The 16,688-nt window shown below is 30.3% G+C and overlaps 2 pseudogenes; both read left to right on the top strand.

Annotated features, from left to right (window-relative positions):
• Positions 1 to 6,292: 6,292 nt before the first annotated feature.
• Positions 6,293 to 7,217, top strand: LOC125847107 (uncharacterized; annotated as a pseudogene).
• Positions 7,218 to 8,455: 1,238 nt separating this feature from the next.
• LOC125847105 (uncharacterized) lies at positions 8,456 to 9,089 on the top strand (annotated as a pseudogene).
• Positions 9,090 to 16,688: the final 7,599 nt, after the last annotated feature.

Genomic DNA, 16,688 nt, shown 5'->3' with positions numbered 1-16,688 from the left:
TAATATGAGACGTATTAGTCGTGTGACTTGTGAGCAAGCTGTAACTATATGATCCATGTATTTAAACTTACTTTTCATCTTTTTACCCTTTACATCTGTAGTTTGGTACTATAAATGTTATTATTATTATTATTACTATCATACTCCACTAGTACTCAACAACCTACCTAATTAAAGCATGAATTGTACGTGATCCAGAGCTGTAAGATATAAATTCACCAAATTAATTAGTCGACGGGAACTGATGGAGTTTGAGGTGGTTTAATTTTAAGGTTGTTTTATATTAATTTGTTGGCGGTTATGAAAGATAATAAGATATCAATATATAGTACTTACTCAAATGTACTAATTAGTAGTTAGTTGACTCCCAACAAAGTCATAAATTACAATTTGAAACCATAAATTATAAATTTACAACAATTAAAAATTTATATAGTATACAAAATAAAGAGAAATGATAGCGAGAACGTATCTACAATAAATAATGCAACATCATTTTTATGATCTTAATCACTAAAAACAGAAGAGCAAAATATAAAATGAATGCACAATTTTCCAAACACTTGTCAACATCTATTCCCATAAACAATTTTAAGCCGATCACCATTCAATAACCTTCATTTTATTCTTCAAGTCAAATTAAAGTATGGAGAAAATAAGTATTGAAAACATGAGAATAATAAAAATAAAGACCATTATGTTTTGCATTAAAAAATATGAATGAATGGTTAATTTACATATTTATTATTTCACAATAAAAAATAAAAATAAAGACCATTATGTTTTGAATTTGTGGAAAAAGATTGCAGAATATATTGATGGTGAAGTTGAGTGTTTGGGGAGTAATTAAAGAGGTTTAATGGGTTTAAATGAGATATAAGTTACAATTAAGGGAGAAGAAGAGGTGTGATTAAAAGAATAAAGTGGGTAACTTTTCATTAATTTTGCAATTAGGAAAAAAATATTGAACTTCCGCAATTATTACAAATTTTTAGTCAATCAATTATGTTGAAATAGCAAAATTAACATTCATATTTTAGTTACTGCCATTTTCATTGAGTTAATTAGTCAATGGCTTAATTTCAATATTATTTAACAATAATTTAATTGAAGAAATTATGTTTGTGATGTATCCTAATTGTACCATTATTTATTTATTCATTACACAATTTCTTAATTATAGGAGTTAAATATCTTTTTTTATATCATGAATACATTTTTAATTTGTAATTAAAAATAAGATAAAAGCTCTCTTAATAGTAGAGGCCATTGGAAGGTGCCACATCATAATTTTTATATTTGGCTTTATATATATACTAGTTATAGTAGTCCGTGCTAGCACGGGCCCAACATATATTTTTATTTTTTATTTTAATTTATGTGATATTAATAAAATTTTAACGGTCAAACAATTTGTTTGTATGTTCTTTAAATTTTAAGTTGTTGATTATTGTGGTTAATAATACTTTATATGTAATTTTTAATATTCTCTTTGTCCCAATTTATGTGTCATTGATAGAATTTCGAAAATCAAGCAAATTTTGTATATGTCTTTTAGATTTTGAAGTTATTTAATTATTATGAGTTATAGTACATTTTACGTATATGTTACTTTTTCTATCCCAAACTATGTGACATTAGTAGAATTTTGAGAGTTGATAAAATTTTTTGTATGTCCTTTAAATTTTGAAGTTGCTAATTATTGTGTGATTTTTAGTACGTTTCATGTTATTTCAAATAATATATGTTATTTCCTCTATCCTAATTTATATGACACTAATAGATTTTGAGCTTCAACCAAATTTTATAGATGTCTTTATAATATTTTAGGGTTTAATTACCTCTTTTGATTTTTAATCCATTAATATGCTTTCTTCACAATTATCAGTAGAGCTACCTTAAACGGTGATGTGGCGCTCTCTATGACCTTCATTGTTATTTTTCTTTTTTCTCCTTTTTTGAATTTTTCTCAATTATATTATTTTTAAAAGTTATTTTCATAACTCACACTTATTCATCTTCATAAATTATACTTTTAATTAGTATTAATAATATTCATAACTTTCAAACCTTTTATATTCATAACCCCCAAAAAATCAATTTTACATTAAATTAAAATATTCAATCTCATTCTTTCTTTGGAAAGAAATGACATTGAATTAAAATGTTTGCCTCAATATGCTTAAGATGTTCATTTTAACTTTATGTATTCTTTTGTTGGAATAGCTTTCTTTTTATTTTGTATGTAGTTTGTTGATGATTTTTAAGAATTTTGTTTTTTTTTTTTTGCTTTTTGTTAATCTTATTAGAACTTTTGTTATATATGTTGTATGTTGTTTAATATATTGATAGATTTTTAGGATTTTTTTTATTTTTCTTTATGTTAATCTTATTTGAACTTTTATTGTATTAAGTAAAAAGTATTCTAATTAATTCTACTAAAGATTCACTAATTGAATGCTGAGAGAAATTAATTAATGTGAGAAAAGTACTGAAAGAAAGACTTAATCCTACTCCATCCGTCTAATAATTATTGTCTATTATGCTATTTTGGAATGTCCTACAATACTTGTGCACTTTATGAAATCAATGGATAGTTTACCCCTTATCATTATCTAAATTGTTAATTATTGTTGTATGATTTGTAATATCTTTTACGCAATTTTCAAATAATAAAGGTTATTTCTTCTTTCTCAATTTATGTGGTACTAATAAAATTTCGAGATTCAATCAATTTATTTTTGTCTTTAAAATATTCTATTGTTAATTACTGTAAATTATTGTACTTTCTAAGTAATTTTCAAATAATATATATTATTTCATTTGTCCAATTTATGTGTCACCGATAAAATTTGAAGAGTTAATAAGATCTTTTACATATTTTTATATCTTTTGAATATCTATGTAAATAATTATTGTGATTTATAATATTTTATACAATTATTTTAAAAAAATTAAACAACAAACAAAATGAATTCATCATAGGAAAATTACCAAATCATCCTTCAATACATCAATAATGGGTCCCACTTTTTGTTTAAAAAAATATGCATATTGGGAGGATATTTTTGTCCAAAGTGGAAATAGAATAAGTATAAAACATTAAAGTCTTTTAAAATATTTAATTGTTAATTCTTATTGTGTGATTTGTAATACTTTTACGCCATTTTCAAATAATAGAGGTTATTTCTTCTTTCTCAATTTATGTAGTACTAAAAAAAAATTGAGATTGAATCAATTTTTTTTGTCTTTGAAATATTTCTAGTTGTTAATTATTGTAATTTATAGTACTATCTAAGAAATTTTCAAATAATATATATTATTTCATTTGTCCCAATTTATGTGTCACCGGTAAAATTTGAAGAGTCAATCAGATCTTTTATATATATTTATATCTTTTAAATATTTAAGTAATTAATTATCGTGATTCATAATATTTTATAGAATTATTTAGTATAGTAAAATAAATTTAAAAGAAACAAACAAAACGAATTCATCATAGGAAATTACCAAAGCATCCTTCAATACATCAATAATGGCTCCGACTTTTTGTTTTTAAGAAATTGCACATTCGAAGGATATTTTTGTCCAAAGTGAAAATATTATGTAAAAAATGTGTATTTGTTGTGATTTTGAATGTTTTGTGGGGTAATAGGACGCACGCAAAGTTAAGGTGTCTTTTTGAAAATCTGGGACAACTTCAAGTATCACTTAATGTTTTTTCTCAAAATCTAATTTCCTTTCGTAAACTATGTGTCAGATCAAAATCAGATTAACAAATTCAAAAGGAATGACTAATAAATAGCTCATACAATGACATATTTATTATTTAAAAGAAGTACTCCTTTTGATTGAAAGTTAACAAGATAGTTACAATGTAACTAAATACTATAAAAATCTTTGCATTGTGGCTTATTATATATATATATATATATATATATATATATATATATATTAATTGGCAGCGCCATGAAGTACGTACTGATATCAGATGTATGTTGTCATTATTTTTAATTAACATGTGGGCAAGCATTTGTTGTTAATTTTTTTGTGTAAGTTTTTTTTTCTTCAGAAATCTGTAAAAGTAAATTGTAACACCCCACAACTTCTAAGCAAAGGTATGAATTATTCTCCACATGCATATAGGTTCAAATCCGATGATTTCTAATTGTATCTATGTGTTAAGATTAATTTATCATGTTTTAAGTGTAATATATATGAATTAGGATCATAAGGAACCTCTAGCACTAAGTCGAGTCCAAAGCTTTCCTACTGGAATTATAAGTTTTTTACATGAATTCATGTAAGAGTCAACTTCAAACAATCATATATCCTATTATGTGAAGAGTTACGTCTAGTAACCTATCAAATTAAATATCTTTGAATTTAGTTTCAAACGCATCCAACCACTCATCAATACGTCTTATGAGTAAAGAGTTATGATCATTTTATTAAATATATAGTGGCACATCGCAGTTACACAACTAGGTAGACTTGTGCGAATCACGTGGCCGGCCAGCCACGTAGCCTACATAGCCACTTCTAGAGTGCATCCAAAAATGTCAGACCTACGCGGGTCACGGTGGGGCTACGTGGGCCACGTAGGTCACCCATGTAGTTATAGCAATAGTTATAAAATGTTATTTTGGAGTTTCTTTCTCACTTGCTCACTCTTTGTTTGACCCCAACTCCCCCAGAAACTCTCTTCCACCCTACTAAGTCTAGGTAAGTATTCTCCATAATCTCACAACATAAATTCAAGATTTTCTTATAAGATTGAACATCAAATCCTCTTTCTATCTCTAGTGAAATCAAGAACTCAATTATAAGGTTCAAGACTTGATTTTTGAGTAAGTCCATCAAGAATTCTTCCTTTCAAATCAAGGTAAGCATACACACACAATTTTCTAGTAATTCTAACATATAATTGTGTATCCTAAGTAAGAATCTACCATTATAACATAGAGTTTTCAAAAGTGAATTTTGAATCTCAAAAAAAGATTTATTGATCGTTTATTAACCTTACACCTTAGCTTGTAATACCCCTATAACAAGATTCAAAAGAATAACCATATTGCCTACTATATCTATCAACTAGTTCTAGTTAACATAGACGGTAACCAAACAGACCACGGCTAACTCTAACCATGTATTCAACTTCACAACGATTACAACTGAAATGATTTATGTTCCTTTATAACATAGAAACAGATCAAACAATGTATAAGCATAAGATACTAGTACTCAATTGAATATCTTGATTGCAAAAACTAGGTTGTTTCTTGTCAAAGTGCTCAATATAAGATAAACAAAAACAACCTAGTAGTATGTCATTGGATGAAAGCTCAACGCCTAAGTTGTTGTGCTCACCTACCACACTAAGCTTTTGTAGCTCTACAACTGCATCCGACTAACTTGTCCTGAACGATCACAAGGATCAGGTCCCTCTACTTAAACTATTTACTCCATGTATAATTTGTTAATCAATCAAAATATTGAATATAATATTTTTCCCCTTATAATATATTGATGACAAACTATATCAAACTATTTCCCCTGTCAATTAGTTTGTCAATTAGTTTACTGCTTACACATTCCCCCTATCAGTATGCTTCTCTATGTCACATAGACCAGATCCCACGATGGACCAACATCATACGCTCACTATTAGATGCATAAGAATTGAGCAATTGCTTGGTGAGGTCCTTAACTTCAGTAGTGAGACTCATGTTTTCAGTATTGGTGTAAAACATCCCTTACAAGATCAGCCCTTTCACTAACTACTCTAAGGGGTCGTTTGGGGTGAGGGACAAAAATAAATAGTGATGGAAAAAAAAATTGTATCTTGTTTGGTTGCCATATTTGGGATAACTTATCCCACCATTTATATCATAGTGATGGGATAAGTTATCCCATATAAGTTATTTGTTGTGAACGTAAATGGTCCCCGAACTGTTGGGCCTGGGCTAACTACGCAGAGGCCCAAGAATTAGACATCCCAATGCTAAATTGGCTTGGGATCCAGGTTGAATAGAGTTTATATGGTTGTCATCTCCGGTTTTGGAAAATTATGCGTATTTTGAAGAAACTGTCTTTTCCTATCATCTTCTTTCTAGAGTCTTAACTTTTAATCCTCATTCTTATCTCTATCTTTAGCTACTTGTTATTTCAGTATTTCTCTTTGTAATTCAAGTCTTGCTATTATAATTTGGTTATCCATTAATATAATGTTTATGTATCTGTATTGAGAATTCAGGTTTGTTTCATTGGTGCTTTCATCCAGAGGTCTTAAATGGAGGACCAAATATATCGAACAATCAAAGATTCAATTAAGGTCATGAAAGATACTTGGTCAAAGGATCTCACTGATATTCATTCAATGATACGCGAGTTGGTTGGAAACCTTACTACGAGTAAAACAGGAACTGTGGAATTTCAACGATTCTGTGGCGAGAATCCAGAGTTAGGGATTTCTCAGGCTGAAAGCTACTTTAGATTTTATGATATTACGGAAAATCACAAGTTAGATCTCGTGTCATGTTATCTCAACGAGACAACTTTACAGTGGAATCAATGGCTTTTCCAGAACAAACAGTTGACGGATTGGAAACATTTTACTGAGAAAGTGTTGATTCGTTTTCATAAATGCCATCTCGAATCACTAAAAAAAAGCTTGTCCAATCTTTAGGAGTGGAGCAATATAACTGATTCATCTGTGCTTCAAAATTATGAGGAGAAATCTGAACACAAAAGAAAAATGGATGCACACAAGGTGTTTGACGAAAGTTGTCCGGTTACTTTCCCACATTATTTGTTGAGACGCAATTAGACACTCCAATTGAAATGGTTAGTGAAGAGGCTACAACTACTAAAAGTATTGCAGGTCAATTGTTCTATGAACATCCCCAAAGAGAACTGTGAGAGAGGTACGTTAATGCAATTGATCTTGATCGTGGGTCTAATTAACAACACTGACATGAAATTGGACCTTGGAAGGTGTGATTTCGGCTGTCGTAATAATACCTTATGCAGAGTGTGGCAAATCTTATGGGGGAGAAGAACATGTTGAAGGTAATTTATTGTTAAACGTTGGTGCGACTACCTTTGTTGTTCATGTTCAAGAAATTGCATCAAATCTCACTTATGAGGGAGAAGAATACGATGAAGGTAATCTACTGTTGAACCTTGGTGCGGCCACCTTCGTTGTTCATGTTTAGAAAATTGCATTAAATCTCTATGTATTGTATCCCAAAATTAGTTCTGAGTTCCAAATTCTAACAAGTTCTCATAAGATTGTAAAGGAACGTGCATTGTTTGAAGATATTAAAAAAAAAGTTGCTTACTTGTGAAGTTGTATTATTAGGAGAATGTAGGTGGTGTTAAAATGAATGTTACAAGCAGTTTGTAATGTAATAACTCATCGTGCGACTTACAGGCAATTGTAAAACCTTATATTGAGGTTTTTTCTTTATGGCCTTTATACTCACCTTTAAGAACAATACATGATTTCTCAATTAAGATATGTTGGGCGTGGAATGACATGGTGCTACTCTAGATATGATTAAATAATTACTATGATGTGTTGGTCGATGAGCATCAGTTATTACAAAGATGACTTCACTTGCTACATGTACAAGGAATGCAATAATTTAATGATGCTTTGTTTCTGGGTGGTAATTCCTAATTCAACCATAATAAAGTAGCATCAACAAAGTAATAGTTTGGCTTTATCTAATATTAATAAAGAAGAATGGAAGAGAAACATGGAAACAAATCTCTTAAAGCTTGACATGGGCAACAATATCTCAACTTAATAGAATAGTCTAAGTTTGAAGATGAAAATGCCTATTATGTGATCATTGCAGATAGACTTGGTAGATCAAGTTTGTTGCATATTCACATATATCAATATTGCTCTTATTGATGGAAGATGATGATTCTCATTGCTATATTATCATGACTGAAAATAGATGCAAAGAAGTCTTTGAGAATTGCTTACTTGCTATTAACAATATTGAGCAAATACTACTACAATTTATGTTTTACTTGAACCTTGAAGACAATGTTCTATTTGAGGCGTGGAGTATTGTTGTGAACGCGGATAGTCCCTAAATTGTTGGGCATGGGGCTAAACTACGCAGAGGCCCAAGAATTAGACAGCCCATCACTAAATTGGCTTGGAATCCAGGTTGAATAGAGTTTATATGCTTGTCATCTGCGATTTTGTAAAATTATGCATATTAAGAAGAAACTGTTTTTTCCTCTCATCTTCTTTCTAGAGTCTTAACTTCGCATCCTCATTCTAATCTCTATCTTTAACTACTTGTTATTTTAGTATTTCTCTTTGTAATTCAAATGTTGTTATTATAATTTGGTTATCCATGAATATAATGTTTATGTATCTATATTGAAAATTCGAGTTTGTTTCATTTGTGCTTTCATCCAGAGGTCTTCAATGGAAGACCAAATATATCGAACAATCAAAGATTCAAGTAAAGTCATGAAGGATACTTGGTCAAAGAATCTTACCGATATTCATTCAATAATACGTGAGTTAGTTGGAAACCTTACTACGAGTAAATGGGGAACTGTGGAATTTCAACGATTTTGTGGCGAGAATCCAAAGTTATGGATTTCTCAGGTTGAACTCTACTTTATGTTTTATGAGATTAGATAAAACCATAAGTTAGATCTCACGTCATGCTATCTTGACGGGACAACTTTACAGTGGTATCAATAGCTTTTTCAAAACAAATAGTTGGCGGGTTTGAAACATTTTACTAAGAAAGTGTTGATTCATTTTCATAAATACCATCTCAAATTACCAAAAGAAAATTTGTCCTATCTTCAAAGAGTGGAGCAATATAACCGATTCATTTGTGCTTCAAAACTATGAGTAGAAATATGAACACAAAAGAAAAATGGATGCGCACAAGATGTTTGACGAAAAGTTGTCTAGTTACTTTCCCACATTATTTGTTGAGACGCAATCAGACACTCCAATTGAAATGGTTAGTGAAGGGGCTACAAATATTAAAAGTAATGCAGGCCAATTGTTCAATGAACATCCCCAAAGAGATCTATCATAGAGGTACGTTAATGCAATTGATCTTGATCGCGACTCTAATGAACAACACCCTCATGAAATTGAGACCTTGGTAGGTGCGATTTCTGCTGACGAAATAATACCTTATGCAGAGTGTGGCAAATCTTATAGAGGAGAAGAACATGATGAAGGTAATTTACTATTAAATGTTGGTGCGACTACCTTCGTTGTTCAAGTTCAAGCTCACTTATGGGGGAGAATAACACGATGAAGGTAATCTACTGTTGAACCTTGGTGCGATAACCTTCGTTGTTCATGTTCAGAAATTCCATTAAATCTTTATGTATGGGATCTCGGAATAAGTTGCAAGTTTTAGATTCTAACATGTTCTAATAAGATTGTAAAGGCACGTACATTGTTTGAAGAAATTAAAAAAAAATTGCTTACTTGTGAAGTTGTATGATTGGGAGCATGAAGGCAGTGTTACAATGAATGTTACAAGCAGTGGTAATGCGATAACTCCTCGTGCGACTTACAGGCTATTGTGGAACCTTATATTGAGGTTTTCTCTTTATGGCCTTCATACTCACATTGAAGAACAATACATGATTTCTCAATTGAGATATGTTGGGTGTGGATTGACATGGTGTTAATCTAAATATGCTTATATAATTATTGTAATGTGTTGGCCGATGGGCATCCATTATTACAAAGATGAGTTCACTTGCTACATGTACAAGGAAGCAATAATTTAATGATGTTTTATTTCTGGGTGGCAATTCCTAATTCAACCATGATAAAGTGGCATCAACATAGTAATAGTTTGGCTTTATCTACTATTAATAAAGAAGGATGAAAGAGAAAGATGGAAACAAATCTCTTAAAGCTTGAACATGGGCTGCAGTATCTTAACTTAATAAAAGAGTCTAAGTTTGAAGATGAAAATGCCTATTATGTGATCATTGCAGATAGGCTTGGTCGATCAAGTCTGGTGCAAATTACTTTAGGTGCAAATTCACATATATAAATATTGCTCTTATTGGTGGAAGATGATGATTCTCATTGATATATTATCATGACTGAAAATAGATGCGAAGAAGTTTCTGAGAATTGCTTACTTGCTACTAACAATATTGAGCAGATACTACTACAATTTATGCTTTACTCGAACCTTGAAGACAATGTTCTTTTTAAGGCGTGGAGTATTGTTGTGAACGTAGATGGTCCCCGAACTGTTCGGCCTAGGGCTAAATTATGCAGAGTCCCAAGAATTAGACAACCCAATACTAAATTGTCTTGAGATCCTGGTTGAATAGAGTTTATATGGTTGTCATATGCAATTTTGTAAAATTATGCATATTATGAAGAAACTGTCTTTTTCTCTCATCTTCTTTCTAGAGTATTAACTTCTCATCCTTATTCTTATCTCTATATTTAGCTACTTGTTATTTCAGTATTTCTCTTTGTAATTCAAGTGTTGTTATTGTAATTTGGTTATCCACGAATATAATGTTTATGTATCTGTATTGAGAATTTGGGTTTGTTTCATTGGTGCTTTCATCCAGAGGTCTTCAACGGAAGACCAAATATATTGAACAATCAAAGATTCAATTAAGGTCATGAAGGATACTTGGTCAAAGGATCTCACTGATATTCATTCATTGATATGGGAGTTGGTTGGAAACCTTACTACGAGTAAATCGGGAATTGTGGAATTTCAACGATTTTGTGGGGAGAATTCAGAGTTATGGATTTATTCGGTTGAACGTTACTTTAGGTTTTATAAGATTACAGAAAACCACAAGTTAGATCTAGTGCCATGCTATCTCGATGGGATAACTTTGCAGTGGTATCAATGGCTTTTTCAGAACAAACAGTTGGCGGATTGGAAACATTTTACTGAGAAAGTGTTGATTCATTTACATAAATGCCATCTCGAATCGCCAAAAGAAAACTTGTCCAATCTTTAGGAGTGGAGAAATATAATTGATTCATCTGTGCTTCAAAACTATGGAGAGAAATCTGAACGCAAAAGAAAAATGGTTGCGCACAAGGTGTTTGACGAAAAGTTCCCTGGTTACTTTCCCACATTTTTTGTTGAGACGCAATCAGACACTCCAATTGAAATGGATAGTGAAGCGGTTACAAATATTAAAAGTATTGCAGGCCAATTGTTCAATCAACATCCCTAAAGAGAACTGTCAGAGAGGTACGTTAATGCAATTGATCTTGATCGTGGCTCTAATGATCAACACACTCATGAAATTGAGACCTTAGAACGTGCGATTTCTGCTGACGAAATAATACCTTGTGCAGAGTGTGGCAAATCTTATGGAGGAGAAGAACATGATGAAGGTAATTTACTGTTAAACGTTGGTGCGACTACCTTTGTTTTTCATATTCAAGGAATTGCATCAAATCTCACTTATGGGAGAGAAGAGCACGATGAAGGTAATCTATTGTTGAACCTTAGTGCGACTACCTTCGTTGTTCATGTTCAGAAAATTGCATTAAATCTCTATGTATGGGATCCTGGAATTAGTTCCTAGTTCCAGATTCTAATAAGTTCTAATAAGATTGTAAAGGCACGTGCATTGTTTGAAGAATTTTTTTAAGAAAGTTGCTTACTTGTGAAGTTGTTTGATTGAGAACATGTAGGCGGTGTTAAAATGAATGTTACAAGCAGTGGTAATGCGATAACTCCTCGTGCGACTTACAAGCTATTGTGGAACCTTATATTGAACTTTTCTCTTTATGGCCTTCATACTCACCTTGAAGAACAATACATGATTTCTCAATTGAGATATGTTGGGTGTGGAATGACATGGTGCTACTTTAGATATGCTTATATAATTACTGTGATGTGTTGGCCGATGGGCATCCATTATTACGAAGATGAGTTCACTTGCTACATGTACAAGGAATGCAATAATTTAATGATGCTTTGTTTCTGGGTGGCAATTTCTAATTCAACCAGAATAAAGTGGCATCAACATAGTAATAGTTTGGCTTTATCTACTATTAATAAAAAAGGATGGAAGAGAAAGGTGGAAACAAATCTCTTAAAGCTTGAACATGGGCTTCAGTATCTCAACTTAATAGAAGAGTCTAAGTTTGAAGATGAAAATGCCTATTATGTGATCATTGCAGATAGGCTTGGTCTATCAAGTTTGGTGCAAATTATTTAAGGTGCAAATTCACATATATCAATATTTATTGATGGAAGATGATGATTCTCGTTGCTGTATTATCATGACTTAAAATAGATGCAAAGAAGTTTCTAAGAATTACTTACTTGCTATTAACAATATTGAGTAGATCATACTACAATATATGCTTTATTCAAACCTTGAGGACAAGGTTCTTTTTGAAGCGTGGAGTATTGTTGTGAATGCGGATGGTCCCCGAACTGTTGGGCCTGAGGCTAAACTACGGATAGGCTCAAGAATTAGACAGCCCAATACTAAATTTGTTTGGGATCCAGGTTGAACAAAGTTTATATGGTTGCCATCTGCGGTTTTGAAAAATTAAGCGTATTATGAAGAAACAGTCTTTTCATCTCATCTTCTTTCTAGAGTCTTAACTTCTCATCCCCATTCTTATCTCTATCTTTAGCTACTTGTCATTTCAGTATTTCTCTTTGTAATTCAAGTGTTGTTATTATAATTTGGTTATCAATGAATATAATGTTTATGTATCTGTATTGAAAATTCGGGTTTGTTTCATTATCCTATGATAGCTAACCTCAGAATAACTAATCATGAAATAACTTTTTTTCAACCAAACGACAAGTATGATATTCACCTTTTTTTCTTATAAATACTTTTTTTACACTATCATTGGTAATTCAAATTGCTTAAAGATCATTCCTATTATACATAACTATGTAGTCAAGTTTTTTAAAAAATAATTTATCTATCTTCATAAGTTAGTGTTAAGGTTCGTGTACATTATATCAGTGGCGGATGCACATTCAAGTGTATGGGTGCTTGAGCACCCATTACATTTGGGAGCCAACACTATTATTTATAAAAGAAACCTAGTAATTTGTATGAATATGTAAATTGAGCACCCATATTGAGCACCCCTTTTGGTACCAACTTCAAATTATAAATAATTGAGCACCCATAACTAAAAAATTCTGGATCCGTCACTGCATTATATCCTCTCTAGATTTCACTAAATATGTTGTAGTTGTTGTTTGTTTGTTGTAGTACTAAATTACTTGATTGATATGGCAAAATAAATATGCAGGTTCAGTAAGGCTGATCAATGTTTCATGACACGATATGGAAGTAACTAGCTAGCTAGAATATCATGAGGAGAAAAATAAAGATGGGGTGGAGTTAGTTTGATCCTGTTTTAGAAAATATATTTGTCTATATATATGCTTTTCTTTTTTAATTCATTTTAGAAAATATCTCTTTCTCTGTTATAATAAAAAAAAAAAAAAATTTAACCTTTTATTTAATAGTTAAAAAATTAATTTTGATACATTTAACGAAATCACAGAATTGAAGAAATTACTTTATTTTTTGGAAAAAAGGGTAAAAATAATTTCCTTAAACTACGTGAAATGAACAAAAATGTTGTCCATTTATAGTTTGATTAAAAAATATCCGTGTTGTCAATATTTTGGTTCAAAAATGTCTTTGCAGTCAATACTTTGGTCCAAAAATGCCCTTATAGTTGCTAAATTGATCAAAAATGCCCTTTTCTAAATAAATGTATTATTTTTTTTCTTTTTAAACACATCTGCTTCCTAACTAAATTATTATTAAAGAACTCTATTCTTGTTTTCTTTTTTTTTTAAATCACTTTAACAAATAAAAATATAGGAAGTAATTATTTTTCTTAATCTTGTTTTATCAATTAAAATAGAATAACTTCATGTACGCTTTCGAGGAATAATATATGTCAAATATATAAAATCATAGTATTATCTATCATTAATTTTTATTATAATACGATAAAAATAATTATAATAAAATAAGAAATTTTTTTATTTTTTTATTTTTTTTGAATTTGAAGTTGGATAAACATTTGCTATTTTTTAAAAAATATATTATTAGAAAAATAATATATATATTTAGAAAATAAGCATTTTTGCCATCAAATAATAATAAAACATCTTTTAACCAAAATATTGACGACAAATACATTTTTGAGCCAAACCACAAACAAAGTATATTTTTATTCATTTCACATAGTTTATGGGCATTTTTTTTTATCCTTCTTCCTTTTTTTAAAAAAAAAAAAAAAAACCTTGATATGAAATAAATAAAAAGAAAGGTATCTGGAATCATAATCATAATAACTCAGCACATTCTTTTTGTATCTGGAATGTTCCCTTTCTTGGAGATGTTACTAGCTAGTTTTCTCCAGATAACCTAAGTTATTATAAATATATATATTCCCATCAAACGGTAATCCTAAAAGGCACCCAGACTCTGTTGTGTCATATCCTATAAAGTTTTTTGTTTGATAATCTGCGACGATGTGCTTTGTGTTTGGTTTACGATGAAGATGAAATTAAAGGGTTTTACGAAGAGAGAGAGCAAAGGTGTTTGTCCTTATTGTGGAGACTCTGTTTTGTTCCCATTTCATTCAAAATTATTTACTGTAATAGGCGTTTACTACTTCAGTAATCTCTCTCTATATAATTAGATTTTATTATCTTCAAGGCTTTCCTTAAATCTATAATACTCTTTATCTTATTTCATACTTATTCATGTCAATTAAGTGTGAATGATATACACTTATCTTTTAGGTGATTATCGATAGTGTATAGACACACTTTGGACTTAGGCTAATTGAAACAAAGATGTAAAAATGAAAAATTATGACAAGTTTAAGGGGGTGGGTCGGTCGTTGTGTGTTTAACCTAGTACATAATTAGAATTGATGTAAAAGAGTTTAAAATATGTATTGTTGATGTGACATAAGAATGTCGACTGTTTTGACTAGAAATAATGGGCCAAGATGAAGTCTCATCAATAAACGAGTCCGTTGAGACCTATTCTGTAGACATGACTTGCTTGTCATTTGGTTTTCAAAACAAGGTAACGGTCAATGCATTCCTATACTACACTACGAAAAGTATATGTATGGTTATAATATATATGGAAGCTTCCAAAATGTCTCTTTCTAACCTTAACTACTCTCTATTTTCTTATTTTTCTAGCTAACGTGTGTAACTTGTAAGGTACTTTCCATGAAATGAATATGGTCAACTCATCTCAATTTTCACATTTATTTGTTTACATCTTGTTCGTTATCGTACTATTGTGTTGTATTATTAATTTAAATATAATGTTTGTTTTGATTGTTACTTAAATTTTATTATATCGTATCGTTTACGAAAACACTTATTTTATGTAACGGTTAATTTGGTGTGACTGCGTCGTTACTTAAATATTTTTTCTCGGTCTTTATTTATTATTTGATAATTATATTTCACCCTACCTTTTCATATTAGATCTACTCGTACTCTACTTTTTTTTAAGATTTATCATTCAAATTATGGACTTGTGATATTATGTAACAATGGAGAACGATACAATCTATTCAAATATTGTATTCATTAGAACAATACAGTTACAATATAACATAATATAATACGATACATTATGAAACAATACGTAACAACCATCCAAACAAAAAGTGTTGTTGAAATTTGAAACATTCAACGCAGTCACTATTCATTAGGTCCATATGGGGTAAATATGCTCACAAATTAACCACGTACATTTAATTACAAGGCCATTGCGACAAATTCTTCTGAGCTGGTATTGATAGGGGAAATTAATCTCCGACTTCCCTTATGAAATACCACGTACTGCATCAACTGCCTTATGACAACGAGCCTATTTTCACATTTGTCTGCTTCTGCTGTGTTAGCATATTTTATACAAGCAATTGAACAAAAACAACACTTCTGTTAAATTTTTAACTGCTTAATATATGTTTATATATCATAAGGATTGAATTACATCTTACCAATTATCATGTAAATTCACTACTATTAATTTTTATGTGTTGAGCAAACTTAAAGAGGGGAAAATGTTTTTTTACATGTTAAATAAATCATCGTTTTTTAAGACTCTGGATACTACTGATCGTACAATTTTTTTCCAAGGGTATTAACTAAAGTTAATATTTAAACAGTATAATATTGAAGATTCAACTTTGATTATCGGTTACGAACTTACAAACATCGCTACCACAAAATGATCTAAAAATCCTGAATGATGTTATGTTTTGTAATTTAATAGTACAAGTTCACACAATAGATAATTTTCCATATCAAATGTAGACTTTATTAATTTAAAAAATAGAGAAGAATCTACTTTAAAAATTATTTTACGTGTATTCTCATGTGATGATGATTGATGAATTCACCAAAGCCGCACTTTCGGACCCCTAAGCATTAACGCGTCCCAAGTCTTCAACAAAGAAAATTTGGCATTCCTCAACTCTAAACTTTTGTGAAATACTAGTACTTATTTTTTAGTCCATTTTAAAAATCTTTTTTTTTCTTTTTTAATAAATTTATTCATTTAACTTTTTATTTCATATATTTAAAATCACAAAATTAAAAGATATTTTAATATATTTTACGTATTTTAATTTTTTTTTAAAA

This window comes from Solanum stenotomum, chromosome 12, assembly GCF_019186545.1.
Source record: "Solanum stenotomum isolate F172 chromosome 12, ASM1918654v1, whole genome shotgun sequence".
NCBI lineage: Eukaryota > Viridiplantae > Streptophyta > Magnoliopsida > Solanales > Solanaceae > Solanum > Solanum stenotomum.
Note: the sequence above shows the minus strand (reverse complement) of the source record. Positions and strands in the feature narration are given on the sequence as shown.